Source organism: Ctenopharyngodon idella, unplaced genomic scaffold (assembly GCF_019924925.1).
Source record: "Ctenopharyngodon idella isolate HZGC_01 unplaced genomic scaffold, HZGC01 HZGC01CH25, whole genome shotgun sequence".
NCBI classification, from domain to species: Eukaryota; Metazoa; Chordata; class Actinopteri; order Cypriniformes; family Xenocyprididae; genus Ctenopharyngodon; species Ctenopharyngodon idella.
Window position 1 is genome coordinate 134,510 of NW_026138716.1, and position 15,901 is coordinate 150,410.

Below are 15,901 nucleotides of genomic sequence, written 5' to 3' on the forward strand. Positions count from 1 at the left end.
CGGACAAGGAGTGCAGGGAATGAGTCCAAAAGGGAGTGCTGACAAGGACAACAGGTGCTGGGAATCCGGGGAGATGGCGGGAAGACTGATGAGGGAAGTGCAGACAGGTGTGCGGAACAGGAGGATTCTGGGAACTGGAGTCTGGGAAGGCGTGGATGTAACAATATTAATATGTTTAATATTTTTGAAATATAAACAAAAAGAGGCAGGGTTGTTTAATATTTCGTTTTGTTATAAATACTATATATGCAGACATTGAAGATAATCAGTGAACGCGTTCCTGAACCACATTTGTGAGGCTATTAATATATTTTTTTTGTTCGTTTGTTTGTTTGTTTTTTAAATAAATTGAAAAGAGGCAGAGTGGTGTTTTATAACACATTTTGTTTTATTGTTGTCTAAAATATACACAGAGATAACCGGAGAGCTGAGTGACATTATCAAGTATGCTGCTGTGCCATTTGCTGAATCACCGGACTTGTGTTCTCCCGTTCACGGGAGTCCGTTCTCCTGAGTTGAACTTGCCAAGTCCTAACTACCAAGGATGCAACTCTGAACTTTGCGAACTTGGTATTGAGAAACGCCTCGTGTCATCAACCGGACATTCGCTGTGCAGGATCGGAGAAGAAAAATAGTGCATTCACCATTGCAACATAGTTCAGAAGATACACCAAGAGAACAGGAAGTGTTTACTCGTCTTGTTTTTGAATCGCTCTTTACACACTCTTCTTCGACGACTGCAGATTGCGCTCAGTACTGTGCGTATTGCTGTCCGCACGATCTCGAAATTTGAGAAGGGTCTGGCTGCCAGACCATGGGCGAGTGGAGCTCCACTCTCGAACAGGAAATACGTCACCTCCACTTGTGTTTTACTAACGTCTACACCTACCCCAACCCTAAACCTACCCTTACAATAATGCAAATACAGTAATTAAATGACGCAATATTGATGTGCGCATGCCCAGCGGCCACAGTAGCTAGCTCCTCTAGTGGAGGTGACGTATTTCCGCCCTTAAGTGGAACTCCACACGCTGCAGCCAGCCCCTAAGGCGACATTTGGGCTGCACGCGGACGGGGCGTGCGGCCGGCCGCGAGTATACCCGGGGCTTAAGTTACCGAAAGCGAAACCACAAACAAAACACTCGAACTGTATGACATGACAGACAACTAGTTGTCCAGTTCCGTTCACACAGCTCAAATATTCCGAGAATGCAGTTGTGAGTCCTGAAAATGTACGGGTGTGAGTTCGGTTATAGAATGCGGTTGAATGCGTAAATAACCGTACTGTATGTGAACATAACCATATTAAGGACTCAAAGACAGGAGTGACTACCGTATTCTGCTGCTGTGTGAATGTGGCCTGAAAAAGCTCAAAATTATGATGTTGAAAAAAATGCCACAAAGTTTTTTTTTTTTTTTTTTTTTTTTTTTTTTTACAAACATAAGACTGACCTAGCAACAGAAGGCATATAAACGATTAAATACAACTAACCTTTGTTCCAGTAATGGCTCGGTTGAGTTTGGGTACTGAAAAAATGGCACATATATGTGTGTCGTCATATGTGGACATAGCCTACCTTGGTCTTCCCTTCAGGACCATCTGTCACTTCATCCACTGTAATGTAAATTACAAAGAGAAAAATGTTATTGTTATTTAGATATTTTATTAAAAACATTTTCCATTTTGTTTCCTCCTACTAGTTCTAGGCTTAAACCCCAAGGGAATACTCAGTTTCGAATAACTGAGTATCCACTGAAATTGACATTACACAGGACAACATGTTGTATTTATTTAGCACTTACAATTAATTATATCTATGTCCAGTTACCGAACCATTAGTAACATGTCAGATTTTAGGAAAAATTGCCCAATTTTATTCTGAAAATTAGAAAAGCCATTAGAAATTAATTTTCACCAACAATGAATGCATGTAAAAAATAAAATTAAGATATTAGCAAGGTATTTATTTATCTCTCTATTAGACATGAAAATTACACTTTTGGTTTCACAATAACATAGTGAAACATAGTCATATTTATATTGTTTGATGCCACAATACCAAATTCTCTGTGATTTCAAAGCCTTTCAAATATTTAACAAAAAAGTAAAAATACTCAAATGGTTTTTGAAATTAACATTTTTACTAAAATTAGCAGATATAATTACCTACTTGCCTTACCTTCTAACAGATGATGTTTTCTTTTTTATTAAAACCATAAAGATCAAGTTATACCAAAAAAAAAGTAAATTTACATAAATTAACCTTAGATTGTATTAATTACAATCATCCCTTAACTACTTCGTGATAATATAGTGGCCTCTAAACTTCTATTTAAACTGACCAGTAATTCATTACAACATTGTTTACTTGTAACTGCTGAAGCTAAACCTTGACCCCCATTGGCCTGCCCCAACGTCCTACTATTGGTTGAACCACAATGATTGATATGTTTTGAACAAAGTCAATGCCATCACACTCACCAACAATCGGTTTTGCTGTACTTTTGCTAAACAACCGAACTCGCTGGAGTGCACACTATTGGGAATCTGTGTTGCAGATTTTGGCACATTTGTCAGAAGGAAACTTTAGAGTCTAGAAAGTCATTGTAGCTAAAGACACAAGTCTCACCATGTATTTCAAATCCGAGAATGATCTAATTATTTTTAGATGATGCTATTTAATTTTTTAGAGACTTTCTATTTGTGCAAACCACAGAAAACATGAGGTATGAACTGAAACATCTAGTTTGTTTCTGCTAATTGTCTGTAAGGGCAGAATTTTCAAACCCAACTTTTGCCTACAGCTCAGACGTAACCATGAGAAATGTGCAAAAAAAAAAAAAAGATTTAATTTGTTAAATATTTAAGTACTTCAGTAATTTATTTTTGTTGAATACTATGCTGCCTATGTGTGGATCAGATACCCTCGGATTTCATCCAAAATATCTTAAATTGTGTTCCGAAGACGAACGAAGTGTTACCAAAAGAAAGATTACCTTAAAAGAGAAATGATCTAAATGTTGCTGTGTCATCAATGAATGTGTGTATATTTGCTCTGTATTAGTAAATTACGACCATTTTTCAGATATAGTGTATTGTGTAAATCTGCGTATCTATTTATGCTTACCAAAAAAATCCAGCTCTTGGCAAGGTGTCAAGACCTTTCCATGTCCGTGATGGCTCGGGTGCTGACAATACAATGCAGAATCATATTTTTAATAATATACTTAAAATAGCGTATGCTTACCTTCATTGCTAGTTTTTATAGGAACACCCACCTGGAGGGTAAAACAAGGCCAAATTCAATATACACCTTTTTGATGATGCATACTATATATACAGGTCGAGCAAGCAGATGAGCCTAGAACATAAATGCAACGCACAGTTTGAGTTTGTCGGTAGGCATTGCATTTATGTTCTAGGCTCATCTGCTTGCCCAGTTAGTGTGTGGCGTTCATATTCTGGGCTCATCTGCTCGCCTGTATATACAGTAGTATGCATCATGGATAAACTGTATAAAGAAATTGATCTGTCAATCTCACTGTTTTATTACTTTAAGCTACTTAAGGTGAATACTCTACTGTTTAGTGATTGAAATACTGCAGCAGGTGCTGTTTATGGATCACAAGTGCCAGAAACGTGCATTTTACTCACAAATATTTTGTTTACCTTTTTTGAGACGCAATTGACAGGCCTGTCCTGCAGTTCTATGGATGTTTTGCCCTCCAGGTCTCTGCTCCAGTCGCCTGACTGAAAACTATGAGTAAGAAAATAGCCTGTTGAGTAAAGAAATAAAAGAAAATCAACATAAGAATAATTGCTTTATTCCAACCCTAGCAAAGATTTACATGATTATAATATTGAGTGCATAACACACACTACTGTTCATAAGTTTGGGCCTGTAAGATTTGTTTAATGTTTTTGAAAGAATTCACTTGTACTTTCCAAGGGTACATTCCTTGTATTTGATCAAAAATACAATATAAACAGTAATATTTAAATTATTACAATTTAAAATAACTAGCATTACAATTTGTAATTTATTCCTGTGATCAAAGCTGAATTTTCAGCATCATTACTCCAAGCTTTTGATCGGTAATGTGAAATGCTACAATGTTGGCCTGACGAAGAGCTTCTGTAATAATAAACAAGGTAAACAATACCGTGTTTCTCGATGGATAGCACGGGTTTCATGTTTACCCCCTTGTATTTAGATAATTAAAGAGTTTTAGGGCACAAGGACATGTCCATGTAGCATGTTAATCTAACCACAAAACGGCTTACTCTGAGTCTGCACTGTTACCCGCTAAAATGTCATGGTTCCTACACATGATAACAAATAATGTACATAAATAACGAACACATGTCAAAATGAAAAACACAGATACTTACAAGACCAAAAGCAGGAAAGAATTTGCTTCAACATTTGCTCTTGCTTGCTGTCCGACAGTTGTAAAATGGTGGAAATGTTCATCGCGAGATCTGGGAACAGTGATCTCTACTAACTAACAAGTCTCGCGTTGCCAGTAGTCATGTCTCAGTAGAGCCACAGTTGCCATCTAGCGGTTGAGAATTGTAATTGTCAATTTTTATGTAACTTAAAATTAAAGACAGTCATATAATGTGTGTAAAAAAAAATAAAAATAAATAATAATAATAATAATAAAATAAAAAAGTTTTTAGACAAACTTTAAGTTGGCTTGAAAAAGCCGGTCCAGAAAGTTTGAAGTAGTTTTAAAAGTTTGAAGTTTGAAAGTTTGAAAGTTTAAGTTTTAGTTTAGTAGTTTAAAAGACAGACAGACAGACAGACAGATAGATAGATAGATAGATAGATAGATAGAGTCAGGGTACTCTGAGTGGTTGCAAGGGTTTTATATGGTTGCTGGGGTTTTGCTTTGTGGTTGCTAAGGTACTAGGGGTGGTTGCTAGGGTGTTGCTATGTGGTTGCTAAGGTATTTTGGATGGTTGGTAGGGTGTTGCTATGCGGTTGCTAGGGTACTCAGGGTGGTTGCTAAGGTGTTGCTATACGGTTGCTAGGGTACTCGGGGTGGTTGCTAGGGTGTTGCTATGTGGTTGCTAGGGTACTCAGGGTGGTTGCTAAGGTGTTGCTATACGGTTGCTAAGGAATTCTGGGTGGTTGCTAGGGTGTTCCTATGTGGTTGCTAAGGCACTCGGGCTGGTTACTAGGATGTTGCCAGGGTGATTTGTGTGGTTGCTAGGCGGTTGCTAGGTTGTTCTAGGTGGTTGCTATGAGATGGTAGATAGATAGATAGATCGATTTAGTTAGAAAGATATGATCGAAATAGTCAGATAGATAGAGAGATAGATAGAAATGGTCAGATGATAGATAGATAGATAGATAGATAGATAGATAGATAGATAGATAGATTAAATGAGTTTATGAGTTTGAATGAGTCTCAATGGTTTAGAAATAGTACATAGAATGGCAGCTAATGGAGTCTGATGAGTCTTTAGTCTGAGTTTGGTGGTTGTAGCTTGTACAGTCTAGGAGGAGTAGCATTTAGAAATTTAGTCTAAGAATCGGAAGAATAATAATAATAAGCTTAAATAGTAGATGAACAGTTTTTTAAAAGCCGTTTTTAATACCAATGTACTCGGCAAATGTGTTTATTTTAACCGTGCGGTGGGGCCGGATATTCTTTAATCGGTAATGACAAACGGAGACATAATTAATTTACAACATTAACAGGATGACTCGTTGAATTCATTTTGGGAGCGACGACTGAATGTATTTTTAGTCAAATGCCTGTATATAAGATTAGTACTGGCAAAGTTCAGAAGCTGTCATATATGTGAATCAACTTTATTGTTGAAAAAAAAAAAAAACGTGTCATGGATTTATTGCATTTTGGGGAAAAAATAATCCATTATATAATAAACATTTTAAAATCAAAATGTAGATTTGAATTTTTAATGTTTTTATAACCAAAAGATGCTATGTGAAAGTTTGAAACAGAAAATAGTGGTTTTCATCTTGCCACTTTCTTGGTAAAGAAAACAGCTTTTAACTCAAATTAATCAAAATCAGAGTTATAGCGTTTTGGAACCAAACTCTTCACATACATTGTAGAATGTGTATGATTGTGTGACACCAAAAATATGCTGTTTCAAATGTATGGGCGACTTGCATTTGATGGTAGCATATATAATGAATCCCACAAGCTTTGTGGCCGAAAATTAGGCTGCTTAACACTATTTTGGCTACACTAATTGCTGGTCTGAATCAGGGCTATAGTCAAGCTGTAAAAATTAGACTATAGATTGCCTCGATTTCGCCGGGTGGGCTAAAAGCAGACTGCACATAACCTATCAAATTCAGAGCTAAATCGTGACTACAGATAGACCATGTCATGAAATGTCACTTACATCTTGTAGATATCATTGACATTGCAAACATGATGGGATATCAATCATCTCATGCACTTCCTGTTCAAAAAATACAATAAATCAGGATTGACTATAGGTGGGCTACAAATAGCCGGTCTGACTACGAGCTAAATCGTGGCTACGCACAGCCTACGCAATAGAACGTCAAAGATATGAAACCAAACACCTTGTAATCAGTGTGGGCATGGCTCAGGATTCCAACCACTCAAAACAACATCATAACTGTTAATCATTTCGAGGCTAATGGTGCCTAATAAATAAATAAATAAATAAATGAATGAATAAATAAATAAATAAATAAATAAGTAAACATGATCAAATTGGTCTGTAAGGGCATAGAGTTTTGATGCTGTTTGTGTCTATTTATTTGCTTAAGTAACCCAAACAATAATGTGTCTGCCTGTTGTTTATCTGACAGGGTCCTGGTATGCTGACAATACATTAATAGGTCATTTTTCATAATTACAGCGCTGTTGCTAATGTGTTACACTGTTTCCAGTGTGATGTACTGCAACTCCAAGTCATTTTGCATGCAAATTATACATTAATATGACTTGAAAGTTACCAATGTCTCATTTGTCATCTGCCTTCATTCCTATTAAAGGAAAGACGTCAAGGTGCTCTGCAAGCATTGAGTAATAGATGCAATTCATGGGCTGTAAAGTATGATATTCTTGCTTACGTTCATGTCCTTGCACTTCAAGAAATGTTGTTGGAACTACAATCATAAAATTCCTAATAAATGTTAGTAAAGCAAGATGCCTGCACTTTTTAAGAATTTAGAAAATATAATAAATAATATAATTAATTAGGATAATTTGTTCAAACACCTTAAAACTTTTTTTAAATGAATACATCTTATTAGATTCAGTAACAATAAATCCAATGCACATAACAAGCACAGAAAACAAAATAGAAGAACAGAGGAATAAACCCAGAGACGTCAGGTAGTTTAACAAACAACACTACTGTGTAAGATGCACCTGTGTTTTCTCTTGAATGAGGAGGAATTGTTAGACTACTGAGAAGTGCACATGCAAAACCAAAATGGGCGTTTACCAATCAGTGGCCAGAGTTTCAAACATACCTGCATGATCTTGTGGTCATCAACTACAAATCACCGTTAGTTCAGTGTCACTGTGTAGGGGAATTTTACAATTAAAGACCCAAAAGGCCAGATATGATGAATGAAGATCAGGAGTCAAAAATAAATTGAAGAAAATTTTGTTGAAGAATAGTTTGCAGCCTCATCAGCAGAAGCCAGCTTCAAGTCTCACATGGAGTTCGTAGGCCGCTCTGCGTACATTCACATTTCCACTAACTACGTCATTACCACGGGTTAAAATGATTCGGATTGGCTAAGAAAAATAGACAAGATTAGGAATCTTCCACACATGGACAGATAGTCAGAAGCATATCTCCATTCGTCAGGATGCTGACAAGGGGACCCTGGATTTAGGTACTGGATGTCCTGTTGGGTCATGACATGACGTCTTCAGGTCTCCGGCCAAATGCCATCTGTCCATTGATACCAATACAGGACCTAGACACAGAACACTAGCGCACATACACAGATACACATGATTCACAGCTTCTTCAAGGCTGAAGTTGGCCCTGTCTCCAACTGTAAACAGGAACGTTCCTCAAAACATACTGATAAGTTGTACTTTTCTCTCAGTGAGAGGCACAGACAATATTCATCATTATTCTCTAATGTTTGAAAAGGAAAATAAATGCTTTAACATAAGTTGATGAAATGAACTTAATCATCATAAATGATGATTAATAACTCAAAAGACATGTATTGACGCGGCAGTGGATTCTAGAATTCACCTTTCAACTGTCTTCACCCATGTGTGCGGTCGGCTTTCATCAAAATTTCAACGCTGATCCAACGCACTCTTTAAACACTGAAATGTCAGTCTCAACCAAAATGATGCTTTGGACCAAAAATCTACATCGTATCAATGTCACCATGCTATCTGGGTACTTAAGAACACATAGCGTATAGAAAATAAATTGTAAAAAGAAATGTATTTTGTTCAAACATGTTTATTCATGAAACTTACACAACTTAAAGTGCACAACAGAGGAAAAAAAACATGAAAAATCAATACAAGTATAAAAATGTCAACTTTCTATTAGAGTTTTAACAAAATTAGTTTGTCTTTGAGCATTTTGACACTCTGACCTCTGCAACTTTTGGTTGCCTGATATAAACATGAATACCTATGACAGGTACACGATTAATAAAGTGCAACAAATAAGACTTGAATAATGACAAATACAGATCATTAACAACAAAAGAAGAAATGACAAACGTAGATTGAAAACATGAACAAAAAATTATAATAGCATCTGTATGTACAGAATAAGAATATAATGATTATAGCTGTCTTGTTTTGAAGGCTGTGTCCTCCGAAGGTCACTTTTGAAGGCTGCATATGTCATCGAGGCGGTCTCATTTGAAAAAAAATTAACTGTTAGATTGCAAAGTAAGAAAGAAATTATAGTATTTTACGTCTCACGAGGAATAACAGTTTGTTTAATTACGTTTACTTTTCTTAAATAAGACATCCTTGATGACGTATGCAGCCTTCAAATGCGACCTCCGTAGGACGCAGTCTCCGAAATGAGATGCAGCGTATGGATCCAGCGTGCGCCTTCCTCTGTCAAATCCTCCTCCTCCTTCTTCTTCGTCTTCGTCTTCTTCTTCTTCTTCTCTGGAGTCCTCATGTAGTGGTCCTCGAGTGAGCTGCTGATGTTTGGTTATTTGTAGCTGCAATGAAGAAAAAAATCACAGTAGTTCAACTTAATGAATTGAATGATTAGTGGAGCATTTGTGAGTTTGTGAGTGTGTGAGAGTGTGCATAAAGGTTTTGTATCATTACCTGGTGCACTTCCAGTTGCCTATGAATATTGAAAGAAAAAAAAATCTGTATTGGTGGTCTTTTTTTACTTTTTTGTGGCTGAAAACAAAAAAGTAGGCAAGGAGAAGAGATATGTGGCTTGGAAATTAGCCCGCTCACATATCTTTGAGTAAAGTACTAAAAAAAGAGACAGAGTCATTCAGGGCAACTTGGAGAGCAAGAGAGGTGGTGTTTTGTGGCTGAAAACAAAAAAGTAGACAAAGAGAAGAGATATGTGGCTTGGAAATTAGCCCGCTCACATATCTTTGAGTAAAGTACTAAAAAAAGAGACAGAGTCATTCAGGGCAACTTGGAGAGCAAGAGAGGTGGTGTTTTGTGGCTGAAAACAAAAAAGTAGACAAAGAGAAGAGATATGTGGCTTGGAAATTAGCCCGCTCACATATCTTTGAGTAAAGTACTAAAAAAAGAGACAGAGTCATTCAGGGCAACTTGGAGAGCAAGAGAGGTGGTGTTTTGTGGCTGAAAACAAAAAAGTAGACAAAGAGAAGAGATATGTGGCTTGGAAATTAGCCCGCTCACATATCTTTGAGTAAAGTACTAAAAAAAGAGACAGAGTCATTCAGGGCAACTTGGAGAGCAAGAGAGGTGGTGTTTTGTGGCTGAAAACAAAAAAGTAGACAAAGAGAAGAGATATGTGGCTTGGAAATTAGCCCGCTCACATATCTTTGAGTAAAGTACTAAAAAAAGAGACAGAGTCATTCAGGGCAACTTGGAGAGCAAGAGAGGTGGTGTTTTGTGGCTGAAAAGTAGGCACAAAAATAATGTGGCTTGGAAGTAGCCCGCTCACATTTATTTTTGTAACCCACAGAGCCGCAGGGGAGCTGTTCAAGGCTACTTGGAGTATTTCTTGAGTATTAGGGAAGCCTGTGGGACGTTAGACGTCCATCCTTGTTTCTCCACCCAGGCCTCCACTTGTGACTCAGACAGCTGACACCGACCGAAATATTCTATAAAGACAAATCACGAGAAGCATTAGCCATTGTGGTTACATGTTCTATGAGATTTCACTATTTGTGCAGCCCTGACATTACATATATGACTGTCACAGAACACGTATGTGGCTCCTCACCAAGGACACGCTGTTCACGCAGCTTGAGCTGCTCGCTGCGCCAGCGGTCGTAGCAGTGCCTCTCGTGTTCAGCGCACAGTTCGTGTCTGCGTGCCCTTTTCGGAGGAGGCCCGTCAAGAGTCACTGGGCAGGACTGAACCAGCAAGTCAAACGCCGTCTGTTCATCCATCCTTTTCTCTTGGCCAGAAGCCCCACTAGACGCACCTCTATAAGATCAAAGAATAAAAAGCAAAGAAAGTGCTAATTAATGATGGCTTTGAGTAGCAACATCACAATAATCTCATTCGTTAGATTTCAGATTGCATACCGTGTTTTTGCAGTGAGCTCATCGACCACAACCTTGGCCAGGAATGCATCTGCCGGAGTTTTCATCCGGTAATGCTTCTCTGCTGTTTCCGGCGTGTGTCCCAAGAGACGTGCCACCGCATTCCTCTGCACCTCCGGCAGATTTTTAGCAGCCGTCTCAAAGGCTGTCCGAGCGTCGCTGCTGGTCACCCTGGGAATGTTGTATCTAGGACACACAGCAACATAAGTATGCAAAACAACAAGGGGACCATGAACAAATTTGTGTACTTTAGATTTTGTAAAAAATGATACAGATATGTATAATGGCACTTACTTGGCATGGAATCTTTTCAAGTCGTTGCAGGGGTTATAAATTGGCCTTCCAGTACTTGAAACAAAAAAACTCTGCTCTGCTGCTGCATTGTCCACTGACTTATTACCTTGTAACATCACCGGCCGAATCTCATCGAAGTACAGGCCAAACCACTGGGAAAATAAATAAATAACACTCACACATTAATACATATAGCCCTGTAGTCCTGCATGCCTTTATCCACAATACATTTAATCTGAGTGTAATTTTGAACTTAAACTCACATGTTCTTGGTCATCAGTCAGCGGTACTTCTGCTATTTGCGACGCGGCCGTTTTATGCTCCTTCACCGCCACGGAAGCTCCGTTTGGATGCCGGGTTCTCCCCTTCCATTCCTCAACCTGAAAACAGACAGTTGTGTGCTTTCAATGACAGGCGTCACAAACACTCAAAAGGTACACGCATCTGTGAAGCACAAGATCAGGAGGCATATGGGTAAAGGAAAATAAAAGATGCTGTTGTTACTAAAATACACTTACGGTCATATTCGTAACAACCCCTGGGCGTTGTAGAAGTTTAAGCATAATTATGGCCTCAAGATAATAGAGGACAAGCAGACGTTCGTTTTTGCTGAGTTCCTCCCCTGAAATGGCTCCTGGACCCTGAAGTTTGCCCATGACAGCCAGGAAATCCGTATAAGCAGCATCCAAGATTGTGATGCAGTCAGCCGGAAATTTTTCCTTGCCGTAGCCGCGGAATCTGAGGGGAAAAAAAAAATAGTAATGTTGAACTTGAACTCACCTGTGCTTTCCATTAAATAGATAAAAAAAAAAAAAAAAAAAGAGTAAAAAAAAAAAAAAACTGACCTTTTTTGTGTCTGCTCCTTGTTGACCTTCTTAGACATCCCAGCCCGTATGCCATCCAGAGGATCAGTGAAGCTCTTGCAGTCGTTGTACAGGCTGGGATCTTTGACACGGATGCTGGTGCTGGTAACAATGTACCTCATGAACCTTGAAGAGAGAGACAGGAAGTCAGAAGACGAATAATCATCCCATAAATATTAGTTGAAATTCAGATGAGATGTTTACGTTACACAGTACTGACCTCTTGAGACTCTTCCAGTAGTTCAGCACCGTCTGCTTCGAGAGCTTTGTCTGGGTCAGTGTATTGAAGTACTCTCGCACTTTCTCCACCTCCCGCACAAAATTCAGGTTCGGCTCACTGGGGTCCACGTAATACATGAACCTGGAGACTTCTTCCACCTGTAAGTATACATTTCACATTAAAATCTGCAGGGCTGAATATAACACAGGTTAACATGTGACCGCAGCACACAGTTCAGAAGAGCATTTGTCTTCACATTTATTTCTTTATTTTTCTGTGTGAAAGCGTGAGTGTGTGGGTGACACTTAAAGGTATCTTTTCTTTCACTTACCTCTTGTTTGCTCTTTTTGTTGCCCAAGTCAACACGCAAATATCGATTAAATCCCCGAAGGAGGGGGTGATCGATGGAGTGTTTCTTGTACAGGCCCTTTTTTGACATCTCCACCCTGACTTCATCGGTCCACCTCGGTCCCTCAGTGCTGAAAGAAAATAAACCAGGTGCTCAAATGATTGTGAATATGTTCAAGAGAAATCATGTCCAATCGCTGCACATGTTATCTGAGAATGATGATGTGAAACTTTACCTCTGATAGAACTCTCCAGAGCTCTCCTCAGACGATGGCTCGCGGTCTGGCTCCTCGTCTGGCTCGTCCGCACCTTCTCCAGGGCTTTGAGGAGCAGATGTAGCTGGAGAGGGCGCAGGCAGCGGGGGGGCCGGGAGAACTGGAGGTATGTTCATTACAACCAGGCCCTTCTTCTGCATCTCCTCTAACAACCTAAGGAAATAAAATACATAACAGTGAATACACACACACACACACACACACACACTGAGTATTGCACTGCAACAGGACATGACAAAGGAGCAAAAATTTACACACCTGGCAAGAGGATCAGCAGTTGCCAAGATGTCTCGAATACGCTGGTAATCCCAGAAACGTCCCTTGTGGGTAAATTCAGACATCTCTTTCTTGGCTTCAATCACAGTGGCCTGTATCTCTGCCTCTGTGCGGTCGCGCATGCACGCCGTCCTGAGGTGCCCAGGAAGGGAGCGTGGAGCCTTCTTGCAGTGAGAGCAGAGAAAGTAGATCCTGCTGTGGAAAGAGCTGTGCGAACAATAAGAAGACCAACAGTGGTTTAATAATGCATATAGATGTGCTAAATAACAAGTAGGCATCATGTAGACATCAGACACAACTCTTCAAAAACAATCACAAAAATATAAAAATAAAACACAAATTGTAGTGCCAAGGTGCAAATGTGTATCTTTTCACTCTGGCCTGAAAGCTTTGTGTCACCGACTCAACTATCCCCAAAATGACATTACTGAATTTGCACAAATTTTGTTTAACAGTAAGATCTTTTAACAAATAAAAACAAGACAGCTACACAGTGTGTGTGTGTGTGTGTGTGTGTTTCTTTAAAAATGCTTTTCTTTAGTTTTTTTTTCTTCTTGTTTCCAGTCCAGATAATTTAGCTTGTTTCAAGCAAAAACTCACTTAATTTTGATTGTTTTTTTCTTCAGAAAACAACACAATACTTTTTACTTATCTAGTAAATGCTTCTTTGTTTAATATTTTTTTTAGATTCTTGGACTGGAAACAAGAAAAAAAAAAAAATAAATAAATAAGTAAAGCATTCTATGCGGTGTAGTCAGATAATAGATAGAAAGTACTTACCTTTCAGAAGCCATTTCAAATGCTGAATATCCAAAACAAGCTGTTACTGGTCACAAAGAACAGATAATTCTCCAGATGATACTGAAAACAACTCTTGTAAGTCTTCACAGTCACAAGCAATAGACTGATTTCCAGATAAAACTGAAAAATAGCTGTTGGTAACTTTTCACAATGATGTCCAGATGAAGCGGTAGACAACCAATCGCATCTCAGCACCCAACAGCCCCGGATCAAACAACCAATCAGCATCCTGCAGCCCATGGCCAGGTGTTGATGGCCCATCACGCCCTACTGCTTTAGTTTAGTTTAGTAAGAAAAAAAAAAAAAAAAAAACTCTTTACCTCCTTTCATATAATAATACTATTGATATTATGTTGATATATTTGAACTAAGTCCTTGACATGGTGTCTTTGAGGTCAAGTCAAGCCTTCACAGAAACCAAGATTTTAGTTTTAAACAAGTGTTTGACAGTCGAATATCTGTGTTTTCTTTTTATTATGACAGGGGGTCTAATAAATGTAAGCACTGTATACTAATGTGTTTCTATTTTAAATAGAAATAAGGAAATTGTTCCTTTGTAGTTCTATATAAAAACCTGTATGTCACTTGTATGTGTATCCTTCAGAGGTTTTCTTCATTTTGAGAAATAAGTTATCCAAAAATAACCAGTTAAGGTCAGAGGTTATATTAGCAAAGAAAAGTTACTGTGTTTTGTTTTAAAGCAAATTTATAAATGCTCACCTGGAAGAAATGTTGCATTATTTTTGTAAGATATATGTTAAACTATGCATCGTCAGTTTATGAATAAATATCGATCGATCAGAACCTCTTTGTCTTACAATTGGAAAAGGTCTTTTTTCAGCTTTACTGCAAGCAGATCAGGCCTAAGAACATTTATCTGTGTTCTCCATGCCACGTCGGGTATTTCATAATAATATATTGTATTTATAATGGCATAAAAGAATATGTTTTCGGTCTGATTTTTTGATCCGATGCCACATCACATCAAAGAAGGTTTCTTTTTTCATTGCATTGATACAGTTTCAAAGATGGTGAAGTGAGAAGTTTGATGAAAGAAATGAGGGATTTAATCTGCTTGAATACAACATCGTCAGTAATTATAATAGAGACAAAAGAAAAGAATAATTTGAGCCATAATCAGGTCGGAGAGGTGTGAATGTGTGCAGGGGACTGAAACTGAACGGGGAAGTTTGCACCACATAACAAAAGAATGAATACACTGAATGGGTGCGTACAAGATGGCAATAAGTCATGCTATAATCAGTTAGCATTTTAGAGTCTTTTCAAAGTAAAACCACATGACTTGATCTTGAAAACATCATAATTAAACTTCTCATCTGCAGATTTGAAATATAACATGGTCAGACATGTGGCTTTAGCTGCAATGCATTTCTAGATTGCTACAAGGCCAACTTCACTTTTATTTTCATAACGATATTTCATAAAAAATAAATTTTGAATAACTATTATGACAATAATTAATTATGACTTTACAATAAACTGCATAGTGTCTGCCATTTCTTGGGATTTATTCAAAGGGGGGAGGATGTGCTGGCTAACAGGTTAAAAATGTCACGTTTTCATGAATACATCTTTATTATATGATTTAATATATGGAGATAATATTTATACTGATTAACTGATTACACGGTGGAAAACTGAACTTTCTGAATAAAAGAATGAAACTTTTCCCTTTTCCTTATAAAATGCTTGTTGTCAGTGGAGTCAGTTTGTGCTGCATCACGCTAAGAATATGCAGATAAATTAAGTCTGATTACACATTGGCAAAGCTTTCCAAATAAAGAAATATGTCATGTGACACTGACGACTGGAGTAATGATGCTGAACAACAGAAATAAATTGTATTTTAAAGTAGCCCATAGTAAAAATAGAAAACCATTGTTTTACATGGTGATAATATTTCACCAGTACAAAAGCATCTTTTGTGAGCTGTAATGTGTGACTCCATTAACACTCGATGTACTGTCGTTTACACATTAGAGATGAAACTCTGATAATCACTGCATCATCTGTTAATGAGACAGTGATGTTGTTTCTTACAAATAATTTGCTTTGCAAAACAAGTGTTGA

General features: G+C 37.9%; 2 long non-coding RNA genes across 3 annotated transcripts in view; both read right to left on the reverse strand.

Moving 5' to 3' along the window:
• Positions 1 to 401: 401 nt before the first annotated feature.
• LOC127507960 (uncharacterized) lies at positions 402 to 5,291 on the reverse strand. The gene is made up of 4 exons (XR_007928622.1): positions 4,394 to 5,291; positions 3,671 to 3,777; positions 3,129 to 3,189; positions 402 to 1,615 (listed from the first exon to the last, which is right to left on the reverse strand). It is a non-coding gene; the product is annotated as an uncharacterized LOC127507960 (long non-coding RNA).
• A 3,198-nt stretch (positions 5,292 to 8,489) lies between these two features.
• The window catches only part of LOC127507952 (uncharacterized), a 43,381-nt gene continuing 35,969 nt past the window's right edge, over positions 8,490 to 15,901 (reverse strand). The window contains exons 2-7 of one of the 2 annotated variants that reach the window (XR_007928613.1): positions 11,291 to 14,124; positions 11,028 to 11,179; positions 10,716 to 10,919; positions 10,409 to 10,614; positions 9,301 to 10,286; positions 8,490 to 9,188 (exon numbers count right to left, since the gene is read on the reverse strand). This is a non-coding gene — a long non-coding RNA (uncharacterized LOC127507952). Of the gene's footprint in view, positions 9,189 to 9,300; positions 10,287 to 10,408; positions 10,615 to 10,715; positions 10,920 to 11,027; positions 11,180 to 11,290; positions 14,783 to 15,901 lie in introns of those variants that run through there. The other variant, XR_007928612.1, reaches the window with a different exon arrangement.